This window comes from Haliaeetus albicilla, chromosome 28 (genome assembly GCF_947461875.1).
Source record: "Haliaeetus albicilla chromosome 28, bHalAlb1.1, whole genome shotgun sequence".
NCBI lineage: Eukaryota > Metazoa > Chordata > Aves > Accipitriformes > Accipitridae > Haliaeetus > Haliaeetus albicilla.
The window spans coordinates 3,529,074-3,552,168 of NC_091510.1; the positions used below are offsets into that span (position 1 = coordinate 3,529,074).

Consider the following 23,095-nt stretch of genomic DNA (forward strand, 5'->3'; position numbering starts at 1 on the left):
TAGGCCTAATATCTTTGGTTTTGAAAAGCAGGATGTCCTGCCTTTCAGAGCAGCAGCAGAGACATAAAGGAGTGTCTAGCCATTTGTTTGCAAACCTGGGCAGAAATATACAGAAAGAGTCTCTCTCCATGCTATTAACTTCCTTCTAAAAGGATTAACCTGACTCTTGCTGAAGTCAGGGGAAAGACTTCATTTATACTAGTTGGAGCAATCTCGAACTACAGAAAAACAAATCAAGAAAAATCAAGCAATGAAACTAGATTTTCTCCTAAAACAATGCCCCATATCCCAAAAAGATGCACAACGGGTAGATACTTTGGATGTCCAAGTCCCAGAAATGCCAGATGTAAATAAAAGCATCAACTCACATATTGTAAAGGCATAAATTATTATCTATATGAATGACAAATAATCTTCAAAATTTAGTGATATGATGTGTAAGGAAATGAGAAATAATATTTAAGAAGTATTTTGATAGGATGTGAAGTTACATATGGGAACTGAAAGGTTAAGCAACATAAAGGAATAGGAAGAAAAGAGTGACAATGGTATGTCATATGTATATGTCATGTCATATGTAATAAATATTTATATGCTATAAAATGACAAAATAAAGAGATAAGGGACAAGCACAGGGTGACATAGACCTTCCAGTAATGGTAATTTCTCCAGCAGTTGGTTAGTCCCCAAAGACCAGCATAGCTACACAAATGCAAATCTCAAGTGTAGATGCTGAACACCCCATTATTTGCATGTTGGGAATTCTTTCCTGCTTGCCAAACAAGCAAGGTTTACAAGAACAAATAGTAGCTTTCCCTGTTTGTGTCTGAAATGTACAGTGCAACTAAGTCAATGACCAGTTATCAGTTACTCAAATCATGGCAGAAATGGCTACAGTTCTTGTTAGCAGAAGTAGTATATCGCTTTTTGTTTCTTGCAAGGGTGACCACCTTCTTGTTGCTACTTCCTGCTTCCATTCATTCAAAGAGGAAGGGGTTTGGTCTTTCAGTGACATTACAGAATTGTGAGGATTTTTTAGCCTAGAGGCCTGCAAGTATTACTTCGTACTAAATCCAAGTAACCTGGACGATACTTTATATGAATACCAGCTTGGTATAAGAAAGCAAGAAACTATCTTCATCTGATTATTTTAAATGGATTGGAGATTTGCTTAGGTGGAAGACGATCATTACAGAAAGGAGTGCAACACAGACTAATATATAAATAGCTCATGCTGTGAGCAGAACAATAGCTCTGTTTCTTCCCTCAGAGCACAGATACAATTAGTTAGAGGATATTGCTTTCTTCAGAAATTTTTGGCATCCAATAGACAAAAACAATTGCATTTCAAAACAAAATATTGTATTTGAAAATCATTTCCCCTTTTAATTACCTGCCAAAACTTTCAGTCTTTCCCCTACAAATGAACACATCCCTTGTAGTTGAGCACAATGCTTTCCCACACTGCTGTCTGGTTGTGAGGTTGCTGACTCCTGCTGCTGCGACACCAAATCCTGAACTTCGCTCTTGGCAGGAAGGTAACGGCTTTCCGTTGTGTTAAAAATACATATGTTGCTGTAAGGTTTCCATCTACCATTATGTGAACTTCACCGATTTAACTCCTATACTTTTACTGTCACAAAATAACTACATCCTTCTGTTCAATAAATGCAGAGGCAAAGCCAGTGTATTCATATTCAAAGCAGGAAATCTTGGTCCCCTGACAGCACTGTATTCCTACTGCTGGATTTATATTCTAATGGCTGATGTAGATTTCATCAGATTGTCCAGTGGCAATAATTCATTCCATGTAACCTGGGCATACTCTGTTCTCGCTGGCTTAGAGAGCAGACCCATTGCACTCACCAGCCAATCCATCTTAAAACTAGTTTAAAATATTAATAATCATGGTTAGCTAGATGGAAATATGATTGATTGCTACATATTCCACTAAATAATAAAACAAATCAATAGCTATAGTTATAAAACCAGACTCAAGGGATAAATTAATCAAAATCAGTGCCTATGTTTCAAACTTATGTCTGTCACTCAGTCTTGCTTCTGTACTGTCTTTTGCCCAGATGTGAGAATCTTTCTCTGAGGGCACCAGGTAGTGGTAGATACAAAGGCCAAATGGATATCAAGTGTTACACCGTTACAGACTCTTCCCTCTTAACAACTCATTATTCTCTTCATTACAAGTGGAAAACCTTAAAATACTCTCATTGCACTGCAATCAGTGTTGACCCCTTATTTCTTGGGTGACTCATCCTAACTGCTCATTTTTTAGTTTCTTCTTTTGTTTGTCATAATTGTTTTTCCTGTCATAACAGAAGTATCAATGGCAGACGTGGATATGTATAAAGTAAAACAAGCATATTTTACTGATATTTTTAATACTTGAAAACAAAACCACGCCTTCATAAACTTCCAACCCATCTTCTACCCGTACTGCGTTTGTGGAACATAATTTACTTGGACGTGCTGCAATAAATGCACTCACTGCTGCGCTGTCTCAAGAACCTGTTTTACAAATCATGTATATAATAACAAACTTGCACACAATCATTTACAATGATATTACTTACCCCAAATAGCCTTCAAATTGAATAAGATAAAACACACATCATCTTGTTAGCATTCAAAGATCAGTATAACTGGCAGGTCTAGCAAGAACTGGTAGGTACTGAGCTTTAAAGGAGATCCATAAGGGCTATCTTTGCATTACCAGGAAGTTCAAAGCTTGAATGTCTGCTTTCTCTGTGTTATTAACAATCCCACAAGGTTTGCAAAGGGAAGGTAGCTATCCAACGCCTTGAAAACATTAAAAAAGGCCTCAGTAATCATGTTTTGTCTCTATAAACATCAAGTTTGTTTCTGAGTCATATTTACTTCTTTTTATCCTAAACAGATTTCACCAAAAGTCTACATCAGCATGAGCAACGTGAATTTCTGTGCATGTAAGAAGTCGTTTCCTACTTGCACTCCTTTTTTAGGCAAGAGCAAGTGACTTCTGTTTACTGGGAAACATACTTGTCTGTGTTCTGGTTTGCTTGTGCTGCTGGAAGAGTGCAACGGAGCTGGAAGCAGGGGAATTTTCAGCTGGCACTGCTCCTGCGAAGACAGCTCCCACTTGGCCTTACTGTGGAGAAGGACTGGCTAGAATGAGCTGCACGTGGAGATCCTCAGGATCAGGGGCTGCTGCAAATTAAAATACACTCTGTTCTCCACCTAGACACAGCATAGCGCAGACCCGCCTGCAGAGCGACGGAGCTTTGGCCTCCCTCAGCGTATACAGGAGTGTGGCGAAGCGAAGACTCGAAGACCCTTGAGTTAGTTCCTCTTCAGGAGCCCGTGACGTGGCCTGACACAGTCATTCAGGAACCCTGTGGTCTGCACGATGTCGGGAAACCCGTTTTGAGAGGAGGCCCTGTGGTCGGTCGTGACACTGACCTTCAGCTGACAGAGAGTAAGCAGGCAGGCAGCGAGGATTAGCAGATGTCCAAAAGGAAAAAAAACCAACCAATTTGCCAAATTCTGCCCCAAGTGTACCTATGACCTGGTACTTGAAGTTCAAACCCGTGTCGCTAAAATCACTTAAGGTTTAGCCTTCCTGTTATATGTTGTTCTTTGTGTGGTGGAAATATGAAAACAACAGATAGTGCAGAATAACTGGCTCACGAGACTAGTTTTTCGCTTTTAGGTCTTGTTCAAAGCCTGAGAAATTTAGGGGTGGAAAGGGCTGAGAAGCGAGGGAACGCAAGCTGGATCACTGAGGGGAAAAGGATTCCAGGCACAGGAAGGAAGCGCAGTCGGTGCTGGCAGAGCGATCCTGAAGAAGACAAGAGGGATGGTACAGGCACCGCCAGTGCAGGAGACAAAGGAAAGAAAATACCACAAGAATAAATACGGAAAGGACCAGTTAGAAATCGATCTAAAAACCCACATGGCTTCCCTTAACTTCAGCTACCGACTCCTCAGCCGGCGGTAGGGGGGAGCAGGAGGGGATGCCTTTTACCTCAGAGATGAGCTCAACCCCCCCCCCCCAAACCAAACCCAAGCGGGAACACCGCCGGCAGCCGGGGAACGTGAGGGGACCACACGCCCCTTCCCACACTGCGCTCCCCGGGGAGATTCCCCCCCCCTCAGACGACCACCGGCGGGCGGCCTGCGGGGCCGCGGGAGCCCCGGCCGGGCAGATCCCGCTTCCTCCCGCGGGAGAAGGAAAGACAGCGCAGGGCAGGGCCGCCTGAGGAGAGAGACAGCAGCAACGCCCGCCTCGGCCCGGCCCGCTTTGGCGGGCTCCCGCCCCGCCGTCGCCCGGGGCATTCCCCACAGCGCTGCCCCCCCCCCCCCGCGCTCCGCCCTCAGCCCCCACCCCCGCCGGGCCGCTCCCCGCTCGGTCACCGGCTCAACCGGCGCCGCGGACCGCCACCACCGCTAGGTGTCACCGGCGTCCGGGCCTCCCCCGCGGCCCCTCCTGCGCTCTCCGGCTGCCGGCGGGGCTGCCTCAGTACGAGCCTCCGCGCTGCGAGCGGGCGGAGGCGTCAGCCCGCAGCGGAGACGCGAAGCCCGGCTCGGCTCGGCTCGGCCTTTTCCCCGCGGCCCACGTTAACGTGAGGCCCGTTTCGGGCCGTTCTCGGCACCGCCAGCGACCCGGCGGGCGGTTCCCGAGCACGGCCTGCGGCCGCTCTTCGGCGGCGGGGAGCCGCGGCAAGGCGAAGGCTGCGGCGGCGGCGGCGGCGGGGGGGAGCAGCCATGTTGGAGCGGGGAATAAAGTGACTTTCCTCGGGGAGGGAGCGCGGCCGACGGCCCGGCGGAGGCGGCGGCTCTCGGGGCAGCGAGGGGAAGGGAGCGGGGCGGGGGGGCAGCTCGGCTCCCGGCGGCCGGATACCGCTCCCGGGCGGAGGAGGAGGAGGAGAAGAAGGGGGAGAGGAACCGCCTCCCGGACCCACGAAGCTCCGGCGCTGCTGGTGAGTTGTGGCTGTTCATTGTCTCTCGGAGTCGGGGTGCGGGTCCGGCCCGCGGGGTTGGAGCCCGGGCCCGCGGGGGGCCCTCGGCCTGCGTCTGCGTGGGACGGTCGCGGAGCGGGCTGTGTGTGTGTGGGTGTGAGGTGAAAACGCGGCCCCGGAGGAAGGTGATGGGAGCTGGGGCGGGGGTGCCCCGTGAGAGGGCCGAGGGGCTGCTTGGGGAAGGGAAGGCGGGGGGGGGGGGGCCGGGGCCGGCAAGGGCCGCTCTGCGCCCCCGGGCAGGGCCGGGCCGGGCCGGACCGTGGGGGATTTCCGCTGCCCGGTGGCGGCTGGGAGCGGTTCCGCGGAGGCCGGGGCAGCCCCGGAGGGGCGGCTGAGCCCCCTCTGCGGCGGGGGGGGGGAAGGCGAGGGAAGCCGGGCCTGAGGGTTGAGGCGAGGATTTGCAGCTGGTGAGCACCGCGGGATTTTTTGGGGGGTGATCCTGCGTTGGTAACCGTCCTTTCCTCACCGCCTCCTCCCCTTCAAGCGAGGCTGCTTTCTCCTGACAGCTCTTCTCCTCGCAGCCTCCGCACGAATGACACATTCGCTCCTATTGCAGGTCTGTCCCCCACCCCCCGCACACCCAAAATATGTGTAGGCTTCTGTGCGTGGCTTAAGAGTTGTTGTGCCTTGAGCTTTGAGTTCGTAGATGACAGGATACGTGAACATTTGCTGACCCTGAACTTCTGTGAACTCCTCCCTCCCCTTCCTCTCAGATAGGTAATGGCTTGAGCCCAGGGAGAGCAAAATGGTTCTTGTCTCGCAAGGATGAGGTGGCATTAGGTATATTTTACATTTCATGGCAACGTACTACACCCACCGGTTCCAGGACGGTGTTCATAGGAGTGGATTAGCTACTGCGTTAGAAGAATGCTGACCTTGATCCCCTTTGTCTCTTCTGCAACAATTTCGGTAGCTGGCTGGAATTGTTTTAAACTCATTGCTGTCTTTGGCACTTTGCTAATGGTGGTTAACAGTATTTTGGGTGTCGTGAGGGAAACAGGGCTGAGGTATATCGTAATCCAAACTAAAAAATTTTAATTTCAGTGAATATATGTGGGTTTTTTTCTTTTTGTAATTTAACAGAAGATCAATAGCAACTTTCTTGTAGCTGTTGTGGCATAGATATGAGGAGAGGAAGCCTGGTTTGACATTTTTCCATTCCCACCCCTACCTCTCCTTTTTTTAGTTGTATTAATTGAACTGGAAAATAGATGACCAAAGCTTAAATACTCAGAAGATGTGGGGCAGAAGAAAACATTTATGAAATTAGACTTAACACCAAATTCAGGTTTGTTTTCTTGAAAAGTGAAGTCGGTGATCTGGTATTTTATGAACTTATGATGTTAAATAGATCGCCATATTGCTTTGTTGTAGGAATTCTGTATACTCATACGCAGCTCTTGTTATTTATGTCTGCACTTCAGTAAGTGGTGTGAGAGACTTGTTTTGAATAATTCACACAAAAGTAACCGGTATGAAAACGTGAAATCATATGTTTGAAATGCGTAGTGAAAAATTTCCTTAAAAGTTATTTCTACTTGAAAGAACAAACTGAATTTTCTTCTCCAACATAGAGAAACCATTATAATGTTAACTTGGCATTAAAAGGGCCACTTAAATTTGAAAGATGAAAGCATATTTTTTGATGGTGTTATTTAAATACTGCTTTGACAATAATGAGTCTGGCTTACAGAAATCTTTACGAAGGGTAACGCAGTGAAGTTCATACCTTGTATTTGCATATTGTCTGGTGTAGCCCTGTGTTTACCTGGGATTGAGCTCTACACAAATCAGTAGGTGGGGTCTGCCTACATCCATATCGAAGAGTTTGCAAATTGGAGCCTGTATTGTCTGAAGCAAATTACAGTTTGAAAGTGGCGAGTCATTTATTTTAAGCTTGGCTAATGATGTAGACCATTAATTGATCTTTTTAATATGTAAAATGCCACTAATGTGTAGTGAAATACTTGATTTATAATTCCGCATATAATTAGATTGAGAATAACTGAAAACCAGAACAGGGCTATGTTTTTCCCCTGAATGGCTCTGGCTTCAATTTCTGCCTAACGCTGCACTGTAAAAATACGATATAGCTTATGACACGGATGTTAAGATGTTCCGTATGCCTGTGTTATTGTTACAATGTGGAGCTCTTACAGTAAAACTATGCAGAATTTTTTGAATGGCGTACTAACATACAAAGTCTTCTAATTTGTTAAATAACTACCTGCTGCTAGAAGAAAAAAAAAGAATGTTTCACTAATCTTAATAAGTTTTGGTTCAGTACAGTGTGTTTGAGTAACTGCACCTAAAAAGTGTAATCAGGAAGGGTTTCATTGGAGACTGATTCAATGAACAGTCCGCTTAAAACCTTTCCAGGAATTTGCTTTTCACCCTCTTTTCACATTTAATGGAAGCTGTTGATATTTTGTGTACTGATCAGCTTTTATTTGTTGGCCAAGAAAGCTGATCAGCTGTATTTTAAAAAGGCATATATACTAGTTGTGTCTTTATTGAATGTGTGATCTGGTGCCATGTGAAAATAGACAAGGTCATGTCTAAAAATCAATATTAATAAAGCTTTTCTAGCGTAAACTTACTAGATGTTGCTTACAATTCTTAAATTACAGGTATCTTAAGTTCTTAGCTGCATGCTTTTTAATGCTTGCTTTTTTTATTTTTGCAGCAAGCTTTGAATATGTATCTGCTGAGGCAGCTGGACACCACTGTAATCAGTGGCACTTCAGAATTTGATATAAAACACTACTCCACAACTCTAGCATGTAAAAATGCTTTTAAAATGCCAAATGTTTACTCGACAGTTATGCTTCACATCTAAAGAACAAACTAAACCAGTGTATTGCTGGTGATCATTGTCTTTTTTGCGATGCGCATAATTATAGCAATGACTTTTTCCTTCTGAGCGTAAGAACTGGGAAATTTTTTTTGTGCCTGTTCACATGCTGATGTAGAGGCTACCTTAATTGGATGTTAGAGGTAAAAGCATTTTATATTTAAATATTTTGATAGCTAGGCAGTAATTCTGATTTACTTTTTAAAACCTTTAAAAAGTCTAAGACTAGGGGGCTTTTTAATAAACTTACTGCTGTGTATACCTTTCAGGGCCTAGTAATGTTTTTCTCCATGAAGCGGGGAAGAGCAGATACTGCTTCCTCTGGAAATACTGGATTCCCAGAAATGCCCACTAATGGTGTGGGATGTTTTCTTTCTCCTGTGTATTTTGTGAAGAGTCGCAACACACTTTTGACAATGTTTCTCTGAAGAGTGAGAGGTAATGTTTGTTTAGACAAATGACTATTTATAATTCTGTGTTGAATACAAATCCATACATGCACACTCTTAACTAACCTGATGGATTGGCAATTCCTCCAGAGTCTTTGGTCTCCTGAACTCCTTTTAGCAGAGATGTCAACTGCAGAGTTCAGTAGAAGTGGCTAATTAGAACATCAACAACCAGTGGTTTAAACCTTGAGCGTTCAACCACTGATGTTCACAGTCACAAGGAATAAACAAAACTGGAACTTGAGCTAGTTTGCCAACTTGGAGCACAAGAACATAAAAAGAATAGAAAAGAGTTCTCCTTTAGTTCTGTGATCCAGTTATATGGAAAACAGTAACCTTAATGGATGCATAGATCAGGTAATTTGCATCAGACCAGCTTTTGATACGTCAGTCCTTGGATAATAAGGCTTTTGCCACTTCCTTGGAGATCATTATACCCTATATCTGACTGTATTATAAAATACCATAGACACACTGATACTGGAAATCATTGTAACTCTGTGCTTCACTGGCATATTTGGGCTTTAGTGATCTAGTGCCTGTTTTTAAAGGATTAGAAATGTCTTTTAATAGGGAACATCAGGTTACCAGGGGTGCGATGTTTAAGCACAAATGTTAGAGAAAAAAGAAATGTGTGAGTAGCATCATTAAAAAATGCAGCAGCAAAAGAAATAAATGTCAAATCACATTTTAATTTTTCATGTGGTGGGGCAGAATTAGGCATAATGGTTTCAAGGAAAGGGAAAATACCAACTTTGTAACATTTTAAATAAACACTTGAAGGCTTCTCTGAATTTCAGGGCAATTTTCTGCTTGCTTATTTCTGTAATACCTTGAAAATACAGTAAGCTGAAGGACAGTTTTATCCTAGGTTTTGATTATGACCTTTTTTTCCTTATTTTTTTATTTATCTTTTCTGGAACAACTAGTTGTGCATATATTACAATGAACGAGGCTGCGTTACTATACCAGAACAAAGAAACGACATGTCTTTCATTTACACTGTTAGGTACAGTTCTTGCCTGTCTTTGTATTTTAGGTTGGACTTGCTAGGTATCTTCCATAAGTGAAGGCTACTCTGTGCCTTCTAATCATATTTCATTTAATTAGAATCTATACCTTGTAATTGTACGCCTTTCTCTGACTGCTGCTGTTTTCAAGGCTTGGTAGAGTTGCACAATGGTCTCTCATTTTTAACATCTGCATTTTGTCAGCTTCACTAAAGATACTTGCATGCTTTCAGTTTGTGTTAAAGTTGGCAGGATCGTGACTTTCTCTTCTGTGCTCAGTGGACTAGGGCACTTTGCAGGCATGTAGCTGTACTGATATGCTTATATCGTAGTGAACTGCCATCACCTGCATAGTCATCTTTCAGAAATGTCTCTTTCCACGTATTTCTGACTTCCTACTCTTACCTTACTGATACGGAAGTATCCTGATTTGTTTGCATTTTGTTCAGGAATGTGCAAGATGTTTTTATACAGCAGTCATTAAAGGTAACATTTAATGAGGTTTACAGTAATGGGTGCTAATTGGTGCTCACTAAAATAAAGATCTTTGGGAAGTATGGATTTCTGAGAATTATCAAAGAATATTACTTACTGGTAAACCCATTGCCCTGTAATTCAAAAACTGTTTGGCTTAAAAAAAGACAGTGGCCTGTAGGAGTAGAGAAGCCAGTTCACAACAGTGTAAAGAAGCTGAAGTTGAGTTATGTGCATCTGATTCATAAGGGAAGCTGAAGCCTGCGATGAGGAAAACCCATGCTGTCATGGACTATGACAATAAGGCAAAACGTGTTTCAGGAGGAACATGAATTCTAACAAAGCCATTAGCCTGTTACATATGCTAAAGAAAACGTTAGCATTTGATGGTCTTCAGAAGAGGTCAATGTTTATTAAATACTGCTATATTCAGACATAAACCAGACGATAGTCCTACCTGATGCTCTGAGACACTTCCTAAGAGAACCTGAGGGTGTTCAACAGCTGCCACTGAAGTTGTATGGTACGAATTGTAAAAGCTGATAGGGCGCTTTCTGGAGCGTTAATGCTGATGGTGTTTTTCAGTGTGTTTTGGAACACTGAGAAATTATGTAATTTAGCACAACTTAAGGTTTCTTTCAGTGGTTTTAAAAGTTAGTAATATGCATAATAATGGTTACTGACAGAGCAGGAGTTTAAGTACAGGAAATAACTGTTGTTCAGCATATGTTTATAGAAGACTGATCTTGTGGAATTAACTTCTGGTTCTCTTGATTAAAGACTTTGTGTGGTATAATTTTGTTGATGTTGCAAACAGGCTTCTCTGAAACCTTTTGCTTGGCTGTTACGTAATGTTTTGATTAAGGAACTAAAATGATAGATCAAGTGTCTACATATGAAATGGTTTAAAACCTGGCGGATAATGTGAATCAAGTGGTTAACTATAAATAGTTGCCGTTACGTAACTGCGTATGATGAGGGCTCCTCATCGACCAAGTACGTTCATGAAGGAGCACTGGGAAACCTGCTCCGTGCCTGCTGTTGGGCATTGCCACTAATGAAGTGAAAGCCAGTGAAAATTGCTGATCGTTGCTGTAGCACGCAGAAAACTGGGAAAACATAGAGGTACTGCAGAACGGGTCATTAGCGCAGGGTGGATGCTTGGAAAAATGGCAGTTTCCTGATTGTTTACTTGGTGTGGCATTTTATATCAGGCTTTAAAAGATTGAATACAGTCTATTAACTTTATAAATAAGCTAGTGATATTTTGTAATTAACACAAATATGACCAGCTATTATTAGCTTTTAGTTGGGAATTTATTTTATAAAGCTTTGGAATAGTTTCTCATGTATAATGCAGAACAGATATTAAGTGTTGATCTGCATTCAGTATGTGGGTTTTAGGGAAAGCTTTTATTTTAAAAGGTACTAATAATATAATTAATAATTCATTAATAATATACAAGAGGAGGATAATCAGTTATGAAATAATAGATTAAATTTTATTATATTTCCACCAGTTTTCTGTATATCTTGAAGCAAAGTTAAATTTCTAAATGCAGAATTTGTAAACATTCTGTGTAGGCAAAATAGTTGTCATCATATATATGTTCAACCGGGGAAAATTAAAAGCCTTTTTTTCAGTCTGTCCTTAGTTTATTTCAAGAGCAGCTTCCTCTGTTCTTTCTCTCTTCGTCAAGGTCTGGTTGTCATAAACAGCAGTAGAGTATTTATATATGCAGGGGACTTGTTTCCTTCTTAAGTACTATTCAGTCTTAAAGCTCTGTCATAAGTATCTTACTAAATTGTATAAGTGTCTGCTTGTAAAATGTGAAACTATTTCGTAACTGGCCTTATTTATGTTTGCTCTGAAAACAAAATACAAAACTTAAGTCTTCCTGTAGGACTGTGGGAGACTAAGCTTGGGCTGGTGCTGCCTGTGAATAACTTTGTGGCTCCTCAAACAGTTTAAACTGCCATAACTTTGGCCCTGTTGCTTACAGCTGTGGTTATTTTCCCTTTTGCTGGCTGCTGCTGTCATCCCTGCGCTCCTGCCTTTGTACTAGCAGGTGTCTTGTGACCATTTGACTGTATCAGGGAACTGATGGCGGTTATAATAGGCATTTGGGTTCAACTTTACTTTTGTTTTTACACATAAATAATGGTCACTTTCTGCAGAACCGATGGAATAACGAAAGTTTGTAATTATTTATTTTTTTTAAATATCCTGAGCAGATGGGAGGGGAAACTTCCTATTGTACAGAGAGGAAAGGTGGTCCTTAACTGCTAAATATATCAAACATATATGCTCCGCTGAAGTCTTTTAAAAATGATGTGTAACAGCAGCTCAGAAACTTACTTTGGTACTGAAGAAGAAGGGACAGTGGGGAAATAATTACTGATAAATCTTATAAAATGTATTCCTAATTTTAAATATGGGTACCTCTTTGAGGTGGGAGTTATGAAAGGAAATAGGAATTTTGGTGTGGAAATTGTTAGTGTTGGAGGAAAGAAATCTAAGGAAACTGAAAATGATATTTTTTCTTGAATATAATATTTTAAAACTGAACTATGTAAGCTGAAATAGAGCTATGGTAGGAGTTCAGAAAAATTCTGGAATAGGCAACAGTGAAAAAAAAAATCTGTTAATAACTATAGTGGTCATATTTTAAAGGGGCCCAGTAGGGGAGTTGTGCAGGGTCCTTGTGTTTTCTGAAGAAGTGATCACCTCAGGAGAGAGACAAGATGAGATCTTTGGCTTCATTGAAGCTACAGTTTGGATTTAAATCACTGAAATTTACACTAAGTGTTCTTGAGAATAATGTCCTGTACAATATTCGGATAAAGCAATTTCAGAGGCAATTCCAAAAATTTAAGATTCTCCATAGTATTTCATTACCTTTGTCAGTATGATTCAGTAGGTTGTGGCAAAGAAGCAAAATATTTTAAAGCTTATGCTATTTACCTTCAGGATTAAACAAGATAAACAGCTTACAGTGTTCCCATTTGCACAAGTCACAGTATTTTTAAACCTGCTGCTTGTAATTCTGGGTTGTTTATCAGGGAATGCAGTTAACCTAAATGTTTTATTGTGGCTTGTTTCTGATACATCTCAATATAATTCTCAAAAGCAAAATGTTTGATCCATAAGCAAAAAAAATAGCTTTAAAGTGTGTTTAGGCAGAAGGCCTTTTGTTATTAAGCGTACTCTTTTTTTTCTGGGCAGCACAGGAGAAACAACGTGATCGTGTATAGTAATTAGTTTGCTCAGTAGGTATATGCTTTTCTTGAATTATGCAATTTTAGTATTTTAGGAGCAATACGAAGTAGATTATGCATTCTGAAGGTATGGATTTTCTATGCTTTGGTTTTAAGCTTAGCTACTGCATTTTAAAACGTTTGGGTTTAGTTTGCGTATAAAATGCAAAGTGTTGAGTGTTTTTAACAGTGTGTTCTGAACCTGCTTCCTTTAAACTGGGCTCCTTTTTTCTGCTGGGCGGGGGGGTGTCTTACATAATAGGAGTTTTGGTTTCCTGGTATTTGTGAATATTGCTAGTAGTGGAAGAGGTAGACATTACTTGAAGGATTTAAGTCGTAAGTTTTGTCATTGTTAAAAGTTATTTTGGGGCTGAATGGATAGCCAGTGATGATATGCACCTGTAGCTATGTCTTAACAAAATACCTATATTGTTTTTAATCATCTGTTTCTAGGAGTGGGTAAGTAAAACAGTGAAACCTGGATTCTTTTTCAGCAAATAATTTATTCACATCTAAAATACTAATTGTGCTAGATTGACTGATTTGGTGTTTTTTTGGGTTGGTTTTTTGTTGTTGTTGTTAAAATGTTCATCTCTATAATCAGTAGAGAGAAACAGGTTCAGAGGGTAATCCAAAGATCTTCATATAGAGCTGCCTCTCTTTCCACATTTACCTTGGAGGGAGCCCATCACAGTCATTGTTTTTGTATTACAACATTACAGTTTAAGCTGAATTAAGTGCTTGCTTCAGAATAATTTTTGCTGCATCAGTAAGCTGAATAGGTTTCCACTACTATCTGGAAGGTCCTGGAGGGAAGAGAGAGGGCAGGAATTACATGGTTGATGGTGAAGAAGGAAGAGAGGGTGACTGGGAGGTGGAGCCAAGCATTTTCTTACTGGTGGTGGGAAACTGTGAACTGACCCCAGAACTGGTATGAAACTTTCTCCTAAGTGCCTCAGGTGCCTAAAGATGAATAGTGTGAATACCCCCTGCAATTTATGCAAATAGGTCTTTAATATGTAAGCAAGAAAACGTGCAGATTTTTCTTTATTCTCCACTTCTGCTTGCAGGTGCTTAGCATGAATTAAAATTCCAGTCATGTGAGTAGTAGAGATAGTACATTTTAATGTTGAAATAGGTTTCTGAATGATCTGTTTTCATTTTATGTCTCGTGGCAATTTCAGAAACTAGGGTTGCAAGGACAAATAAAAATGGTCTGTTTTTTTCTATTATGAGAACCTGGTTCTTAGAATATATATGCTCCATCATAAGATAAGCCTAGTGAAGATTTGAAGATATACTACACCTGCAGTTGATGTTCATTTTTGACTTTGTAATGACATTACGCTGCATTAAGTTAGTTGTAAATTTACATCTTTGATTGGATTGTCATATCTGCTTTTGGTAACTGAAATTGTATCTTAATTCAGAGTTTGTTTTTTGTCTTTTCTTGGAAGATAGTATATGAAATCTCTATTTTACTTGTATATTGAGAATTATTTCCTTGGGTTGGTTGACATTATTTGCCAAGTTTTATGCTAGTTTAGGTAACCTGTTGAAGATGTTATTTTAGGATATAGCTGCAACAGGTTTTGTGTAGTGTCTTTGGCCGGTTTTCATGGAAAGTAATGCATCACTAGCTAAAGAAGTATGTAGGGATGGATTATGTCAATTTTTGATTGGTTAACTTCAGGCTTCTTTAAGATACTAATCTTCAGGGTGTAAGTGCTGAGGACATTTTGAAAATCAGCCTTAACAGTGTTGGCTGCAGAGACATGTCAACAGAAAGAATACCCTGACAGTGTCTGAAAACCTAGTGGTATAGATTCTGGTAAGCATTTTTAAGAAACAACTGGAGGAGAAGTGAAGATGGATCTGTAAGATACTGGTAAGCCAGCTCTACACTAACACAGTAGGCTAGGTTTCCCTTTTCTATGGCTAAGTGGTATCTTGCGCTCTGTCTTTGTACACCAATGTAGATGAATCTATCCTGGACTATTTAACCTACATTAATGCTTTACGTTTCAGTCTAGGTAATTGCACTGGTGCCTTTCCAGTTGTATGTCAGACAGAACTAACGCATACGTAACCTCACTGCTTCCAGACAGGCCTGAAACACAGACTTGGAAAGCAGTCCTGTTGACTGTCTTCTACAGGGAATATTCTCTCTCAACTATATTGTGTATACAGAGCTTCCAGTAGTAGACTATTTAAAAAAAAAAAAAAAAAAGTCTTTGTCGCCTAAGAAGGAAAAAAACCTTAATTCTCTGATAAAGCACAGGAAGCAAAATTGTTGACAGAGAAAATTCCTTTTCTGTATAGTCACTTTTATGAGAAGAGCCACACCCCAAAGGTAATATATTTAACTGTTAGTAGATCCTAGTGACATAATAGAATTTTTTTCAATTGTATTCAGAGGTTTAAAAGCGATAAAGAAAATAAGTGGGTTAACATTCTTTTGAAGTTATTTGTGGTAGTTGCCACGTTATTTGTGTTATGTTAATTTAAAAATATTTGTCTGTGATCATAAGAGGCTTTGGAAAAATAACATGTTCCGTTTTGTGCAAAAGTGGGAGATGTTTATGATGGTTCTTTCATCTTGTTTAACTCCTGACAAAGCTCCTTTCACAGTGTGCACAAGCCTTGCTTTTTCTGCTAGGTAGTAATATTATTCCAGTTGGATTGAGTTATCATGGCTCTTTATCATAAAGTTTAGGAAGCTTTTTGATTGAGCAGTCTGAAATATAGAGAAGCTGCACTCTTTTACAGCATAGAGGTGAACTTCTATTTTTAATAATGTCCCTTTCTTTCCTTGGGCGAGTAGCTTTGCTGTATTTTTGAACCAAACCTTAGGGTTAGCAGTGGTTTTGTTGGGTAGCAAAGGGGATGAATTCGGGTGTCAGAAGTGAGAGAAGGAGTGCTTAGCTAGGACAAAAGGAGACCTTTCCAGGTAGGGCCCGGCATTCTGGCACGCTGCATCCAGAATCGGATATTGCTGGAGTGTGTTCTCATGAAGTATTGGGAACCTGGTGGGGCTTTTGTTTGGTTTTGGTTTTAAGCCAGAGGAAGGCCTGGAGGTTGTTTTAGGGCTTTGCTGTCTATGCCGTCAACAATATTTTGATCTCAAAAGTCAGACATCTGTGTTTATGTAGTGAAACGCAGCGTATGTAAATCTGCTCTTAGATCCCTGTACTGCAGGTTTTCTTTGAGAGGATATGCTTACAGTATTATTCATGATACACGCTGATTATGTGTTCTAAGGATAATTAAATGTTTTGAACTTTAGTAGGCCATAGGGATGTATTCAGGTATCCAGGTTTTTTTAAATTCCAGTCATGAAACACTGTAGATTGCATAATATAATGTTGTAGAAAAGCTAGAGGTGATTACTGGATGGTGCTCTCAAACACATGCTCTGCAGCATCAAAAGTTTTATGACAGAGGAGATTGAATTGAAGCTAAGAAATGTTTTGGGTGTCCTGACATGTTGTCTTGTAGTGATACTAGTTTAATCTTATCCGTGGTTGTGATGCAGTTTTTCATTGACCAGGCCTTCAGTAGAGCACTCTTCACTTCTGTGCCTCTGTACCCATGAACAGAGTGCTGGTCTCAGAATTATGCTATGAAATGCTTTGTACCACTTTTTTTTTAAATACCTTGAAGCTTCAAGTGTATGAAAGTTAAATATTGGGAATTCCAGTAATAAGGTTTAAACTTCCTGAAGGCAAAAAACAGCCTTTCTCCTTAATTTCCAATATAGTTTTGTTATCTTTTTTGTCCATCAATATTTTTGGAAGTGCTGTGTTTCCTAAAAAATGTAGTAGGGAACATCACAAGAGGCATGCTACATTGTTGTTGGACATTTTTATATGTTTAAGTCTTTGCAGCTTATCTATTTTTTGTCCTTGTCTTTTTTAGTAATTTGGATACTACTAGAGATTATTAATATTTGAATTTTATATTTTTAAATTTAATTTTAGATTTTTTTTTAAGAGCCCTTAAAATAATCTTCATCTGCCTTGCTCATCAGATGGCAAAGCTGATGGTTGGTGTTATTTCACGCATCCAAGATCACTGAGTGGCAAAGTTAACCATAGAATCTTATTCTCAGCCCAGGTTTTCCTTGCTTTTTCTGTCTTTCCTACATATGTGGTGCAGAAATTTATTTAGTCAAATAATTCCATGAGATCAGCTGTAAGAATTTGTATTACTATAATAAAGATTGAAACTTGTACTTTGCTGGCTTAATTTTTGGTTTGATTTATTTTAAATGATTCATTTTAAAAGGATACTGATGTTTCAGTATGCAGTAATACAATATTTAGGGCTAGAGTCTTCATCGGAAAATTATGTATTTTAAACTAAGTTTGTAATTGATTATGTGTATTTCTTCCACCTTGCGTAATTTCCTAGAGTGGAGAAGCTATGTTTGAAAACAGTGGAAGATTGGCCTGTAGAATGATTTAATTCTGTGTCATTTTGAGACACTACTTAGAGACAGCCTATCTATTATATTGAAGTTTTTTAAATGTTGAATTTTGTTTTAAAAGTGGTGTGCAATTGTCATGGTTTAACCCCCAGCTGAAACCAGGACAGCAATCTAACTCTAAATTCAAACAAATAAAAAGAGAAAACATCATCTATATTAAATGTTAATTAAATTAATAAAAAATAGAAAGGCAGCTGATGGGTAGAAGGAAATTATGACCTTGTCAGAAACAGAAGGTATTTAGGATTATAATAAGCATTAGCAGGCTTTCTGTACCATAGGCCTTTGTACATTTTGTTTAAGAGATCTGGAAGTAACTTTAATAAATGTGACAAGTTTTTAGATTTAGTTTGTCTTTTGGACTAGTGAAAGTCCTGCTTGTGATGTATTTGGAACTGTTTTTACTTGAAAGATGCAACAAAAGTTTCAGATATTTCTTTAGTGAAACACTCGCATATATTGAGAGGAAGAGATTAAAAATGCAATTTTATGGCTGGGTGAAATTTGTATGTAGCAAATGAGATGTAAAGAAATGCAACCACACTTTCTTCACACATGCAAAGGCAGGTTCTGTAAGCAGTTTCTGCAGTTACTTCTGTTGTGCACCTCATGATTAGTTAATGTACATTGGGCATGTTATAAATGCACGTCTGGCATATCAGAAATCATAAATACTTTATTCAGTATTTTCACTGCTCATTACACAGAATTGCATAGCAGCACTTGAGAGAGTAAATGAATTCTCTTAAGACCTAAGTGCTGTCACCAGCAATATCTATGTGTTTATATTCTCAACTGCATGGGCCATACATGGACCACTTTTTAAAATAATCCACTGTGTGAATAAAGAATATTCAAGTCTTTGTCATGCTAAAGTAGAAGTTTAATACAAGCACTAAATCAGTTAAAAATACTGATCTTTTTTGATAGTGAAACTGCCTCTCAAATTAGACATCCTGTCTCAAAACACCAGTATTAATCATTTAGTAGGGTTTAAAGAGAAAGTTGCTTTTTAACAGCTCTTTGTAATTATTCAAAGTTAATTGTTTATTTGAAAGGGTGAAGTGAACTTTCGTTGTATGAAATGGTGTACAATGTTAAAATTAACCTGATCTGTAGCATGTGATGTACTGCTTATCAAAATGATGCACTGTAATTTAGGATCTTTCAATGAAAATAGCAGTATCTTCAAGGTGGTTTTATTTATATAATCAGATCAACATAAATAATCTGAATTAAAAACAAAGTTTGAGGCACTTTTACAGAAGGTTGTGCCTCTCTGGTAGTACAGGTATCTGGAGTGGCATAGCTGTCCCCGGGGTGTAAGGCTGACAGGGGTCAGGGCATGGTGGGTACCAGGCTCTTCGTAGCCTGGCTGTGCCAGGGAGTGCTGTGGCCACCATCGCTGCCCTTCTGGTGGCTCTAGCAGGTACATTCTTTAATGATAAAACTAGCTTACTACCTCAAGGCTCAGAAAAGCATCTTAAATTGCTGCATTAATCCTCTTCTTTCTAAGAGCAGTATTTGGTAAATTCCTGTGTTCCTGTTCCTGTCTATATCCTCACTAATGTGGTCATTTGGTTTTCCTAGTCGGCAGATGTACGCTATAAAAACTTAATGTTGGTACCTGCCTCTAGGGAAGAGATCAGGTTGACAATACGGTGAGCTACAGGGGAATGAACATTCATATTTCACCTGTTTGTACCACGTCTGTTTTAAGGATAAAAAGAAATTGCGGTTTAAGAGTAAAAAAGCTTTGAAGTGAATATGTATTTATTGTCACCTCCGAAAGTCATTGCTGACTAGATTATATACCAATATGGATGGGATCCTTTTGTGGTAAGATATTTCCTTAGTTAACTCTAGCTGTCCATATAAAAGCTAGTAAATCTGTGTGTTCTTCTGACATGTATTTTTAGTTCATGAAGCTGTACGGTGAGGCACAAACAAAAACTTTGCTTTGATACTCTAAAAAGGATTCTTGAACTGAGGATTTGTGCCTGGCATTATCCCCTGCTATTCGACAGATCCAGTGGAAAAACTGATGTGTAAGTCAGGTGTGGTAGCACTGCTAAATGTCTTCATGTATGAAGTCTGGATAGATCTGTGTGTGTTCAGTACCAGGCTGTTCTGAAGCTGAACCAACTTGAGTAATTTCTTTTTTTCCCTTGTTGTACTGTACGCGAGGTTGAAAATAACGGTAGACTTTTTCAAAAGTAAACTGGAAATAGCCATGCATAACACTAACTCCATTTGCTTTAGCCTTGTCCCCACGCTGTGTTTTGCATGCAGTGTGGTGGTCATGAGGCTGGAGTAGAAGAAAGATGGCCTTTTCCATCGCCTGGTGCTCCAGGGCAGCTTTCCTCCTCTGCAGACTTCACCAAAGGAGGATTCCCACAATAGGGCTGCCAACAGGGTGGTAAATACGCAGTGCTTTTCTCTCTGGGTGGTAGCTTAATTGAATGCCTTTTAGAAGAGTTCGTGATTAGTCATCTCTTTCTCCTACGTCAGTGATTTGCTGTGAAGCTATCTGCTGTATATGCTCATTGACCTAAGCATTAATGTGTTGAACTGCTGTTCATCAAACATGTACGTTCCAAAAAATTGCACATTTTCAATTTGTCCTCTAAGGTGTTCTGCGAAGCATGTGTAGTGTTTACATAATGAAGGGAGATGGTTAGGTCTTTCAGTTGGCTTGGTGACTAAATTGGGTAATTCTCACAGAGGATACTTTAACACTGGTCATAAATGATCACATTAAACCTGTTTGTTACAAGCCTAATTAACAAGAAACATTTGTTCTGCACCTACCCCTCGCATCCTCATTGTGTTTTACTAAATGTCAGTTAGGATAATACATAATTAAAACATTTTGAACAATTTCTCAAGTACCATAATAAACTGTGAAACAAATGATGTCAATCCTGTAAGTCATAAGAAAACAAGCTGCTTTTTGGCTTACTGGGCTGTCTTGAGGAAATATGTTCAATAAGAATTTTTGCTGGTGGTTTGCAAAATGTGAGCTGCAGTAGAAATGAAGTTCCAGGATACGTTTGTTGAGCAGTAGGTAGAATAATACTGTTTTGGTAGTAGTATGAAAGACTTTGATCCTCATTCTTGCTTTTATTTTATTGTGAAGACTGAGTACGAGGGGTTCAGCATGGTACTTAAAACTAGATGTGGTTCTGCTACGCCTGAGAATACAAAGTTTAGCAAGGCTTCTTGCTAGTATGAAAGGCAGTATCTTATGTTTCAATTCTTTGCCTCCCCTTATTTTTTTGATGTTCACTTTGCTCTGTATTACTGTGAAGAAAATACAGTAATGTGTATTTTAAAGAGATGATACAAGGTGTAGAGTATATTTCAAGTGCTCAGAAATAATCAGATTTGGCTTTAAAAGTGTACTTGGCCTCTGCTTATACCAACTGCCTTGGGATGCCATGTGTATGTAGCTTAGTTTAATAGTCTTTAGATTTCAGTTTGGTTTTTCTCTCAAAAAGCTGTGTTCCTTCTACCAAATAAGAGTTTAGTTTGACCTACTATATTTTGATATTTTATATCATCTTGATGGGATACACATGAGCCTTTAAAAGGTTGATTTTCTTTATATTGGAATTTCTAATCAACTAGAAGTCTCTTCTGCTTGGCTTTCTTACTTGTCTCTTACACTGTCATGTTTGAATGGTAAGCAAGAGCTAACCTAGTCTGGAAAGAAGCAGGATAGCTGGTTTATGTAACTCTGTTGTAATAGATTTATGCAACATGCAGAGAGTATGTGTAGCAAGAATAGGCTTAAAAAGCATTGGTCCCAACCTTTCTTTGCTTTGTAAATGAGATTTGAATGTTTAACATACAAATTTAATGACAAATATATATTTGAAAAACAAATCAATGTTAATTTTATTAACCCTGTAGATAGGACATTCTTTAATGGGATGAGAGAGGTTTTTATTGTGGAGTCTTGTTGGAGTGATGAAGAAGTGAGGAAGGTGGATGTGGGGAAAAAGGACAGCTCGTATAGATCAGTCAGTCTCATCCCTAGGGCATCCTGACTGTGCGTATATGTCTGACATCCAGCATGTGAACTCTGCATTTTTTGCCCTCTGATGTCTAATATGGGACAAGTAGTAAATTTCATGTTAATTTTTAAATCTTTCAAATTTGAAATTTAGAGCTTTTTCTAGCAGATTGTCAGGTACTTCTATATTTAGTTGCTTCAGCTCAGAAGTAAATGTGTGAATATGTTAATTTGTTCCCTGTTAAAGGGAGAAGGTGCTCTTCAGGCATCACTTTATCAGGTGCCGTATAAATGTATCGGCATGAGTCCTGTTCTCTACATGAGTCTTAAGATCTTGTATGTGTGTAGGCATGTAAGCTGCATATAGTTATGTTTGCATGTTCAGTATTTTTTTTTCTAGTCTCTTGACACTTTGTAAAGTTCTTCAAGCTTATTCTAGGTACAGACTGATTCTTGGGAAGGTAGTTGATCCATACCAACATAATTTATGTTGCATGTGGGAGGTGTGTGATCTTTGTTACGGAGCTGATTGGAATTCATGGAAGCTCATCATGGGGAATTAGGTGCTGGGAAAAGAGGTACCTCCATGCTTGGTTTATTTCGAATTTGCCTTGGTAATGTTTGAATGCCTTTGCTTTTTTGCTGTCAAAATGTCATTATTTGGATCTTTCCCAATGTTTTTATTCAAGTGATAGGAAACAGAAGGGAAGGAACTAATTGGTATGAGTCTGGAAAACATGCTCTGAATACACGTACAAGCATTTGTACTTTCTTATCCAGCCTTCCAGCATGTGAGATATGTGACGGCAGAAGCATCGTTCTGGGAATGTAGTTAGAGCTCTTGGGGAGTCCAAAATGTATTTTCATCCTTATTGCTGCCGAAGGAAAGTGTGGGTATTTCCTTTTTCAGATTCTCTTAAAATCTTGCTTTATAATGAAGAGCTTGACTTGCTAGTTCATTAGTAATTGCTACCTCCTACCATCTCTTTTGCCTGAGGGGGGTAGGATTGCCTCCTACACCCAGAAAAAAAAAAAAAAAGAGAAAATTAGGTAGTGATAGAGGCTAAAATTAAAAGAAATTTGAGAAGAAATAGGCCAGGTTAATCTCTAATTCTTTAAGAGAGCAATTTTTTCTTTAGATTTTAGGTGAAAAAAATCATTCGTTTCTTGATAGTGGTATCTTTAGGGGGCCGGGCAACACCAATGTTGCTAGGCAGAGAATATTTCCACATAGGTCATCTGCTTGTAGTTGGACGAGCTAGCAAGTATTGACGTTACACATTTGATTAAGGCATTTCTAAGTGGAAAGCTACCTGCAATTCAGAAGCAGTTGCACCTGATACCCTGGTTGCCTCGCAGCAAGAGGCCAAGGCACTTGCAAAAGTTAGTAAAAACCTAAACTGTGAAAGCTTATAATTCTGTTTGTGCTTTGGCATATTGTGAGGACAGTATAGGTAGCAAAACTTGAAACAAAACCATGAGCGGAAATAGTTTGTCACAACTCTAATGTGTTGGCTTGCATATCATTTTC

General features: G+C 39.8%; 1 protein-coding gene across 7 annotated transcripts in view; it reads left to right on the plus strand.

Annotated features, from left to right (window-relative positions):
* The first annotated feature begins 4,479 nt into the window (after positions 1–4,479).
* CDK17 (cyclin dependent kinase 17) overlaps positions 4,480–23,095 on the plus strand; it is a 94,868-nt gene continuing 76,252 nt past the window's right edge. The window contains exon 1 of one of the 7 annotated variants that reach the window (XM_069773480.1): positions 4,480–4,973. The gene's annotated coding sequence lies outside the window, so the exon portion shown is untranslated. Of the gene's footprint in view, positions 4,974–5,429; positions 5,569–5,766; positions 5,922–10,824; positions 10,925–23,095 lie in introns of those variants that run through there. The other 6 variants (XM_069773484.1, XM_069773483.1, XM_069773481.1 and 3 more) reach the window with 6 other exon arrangements.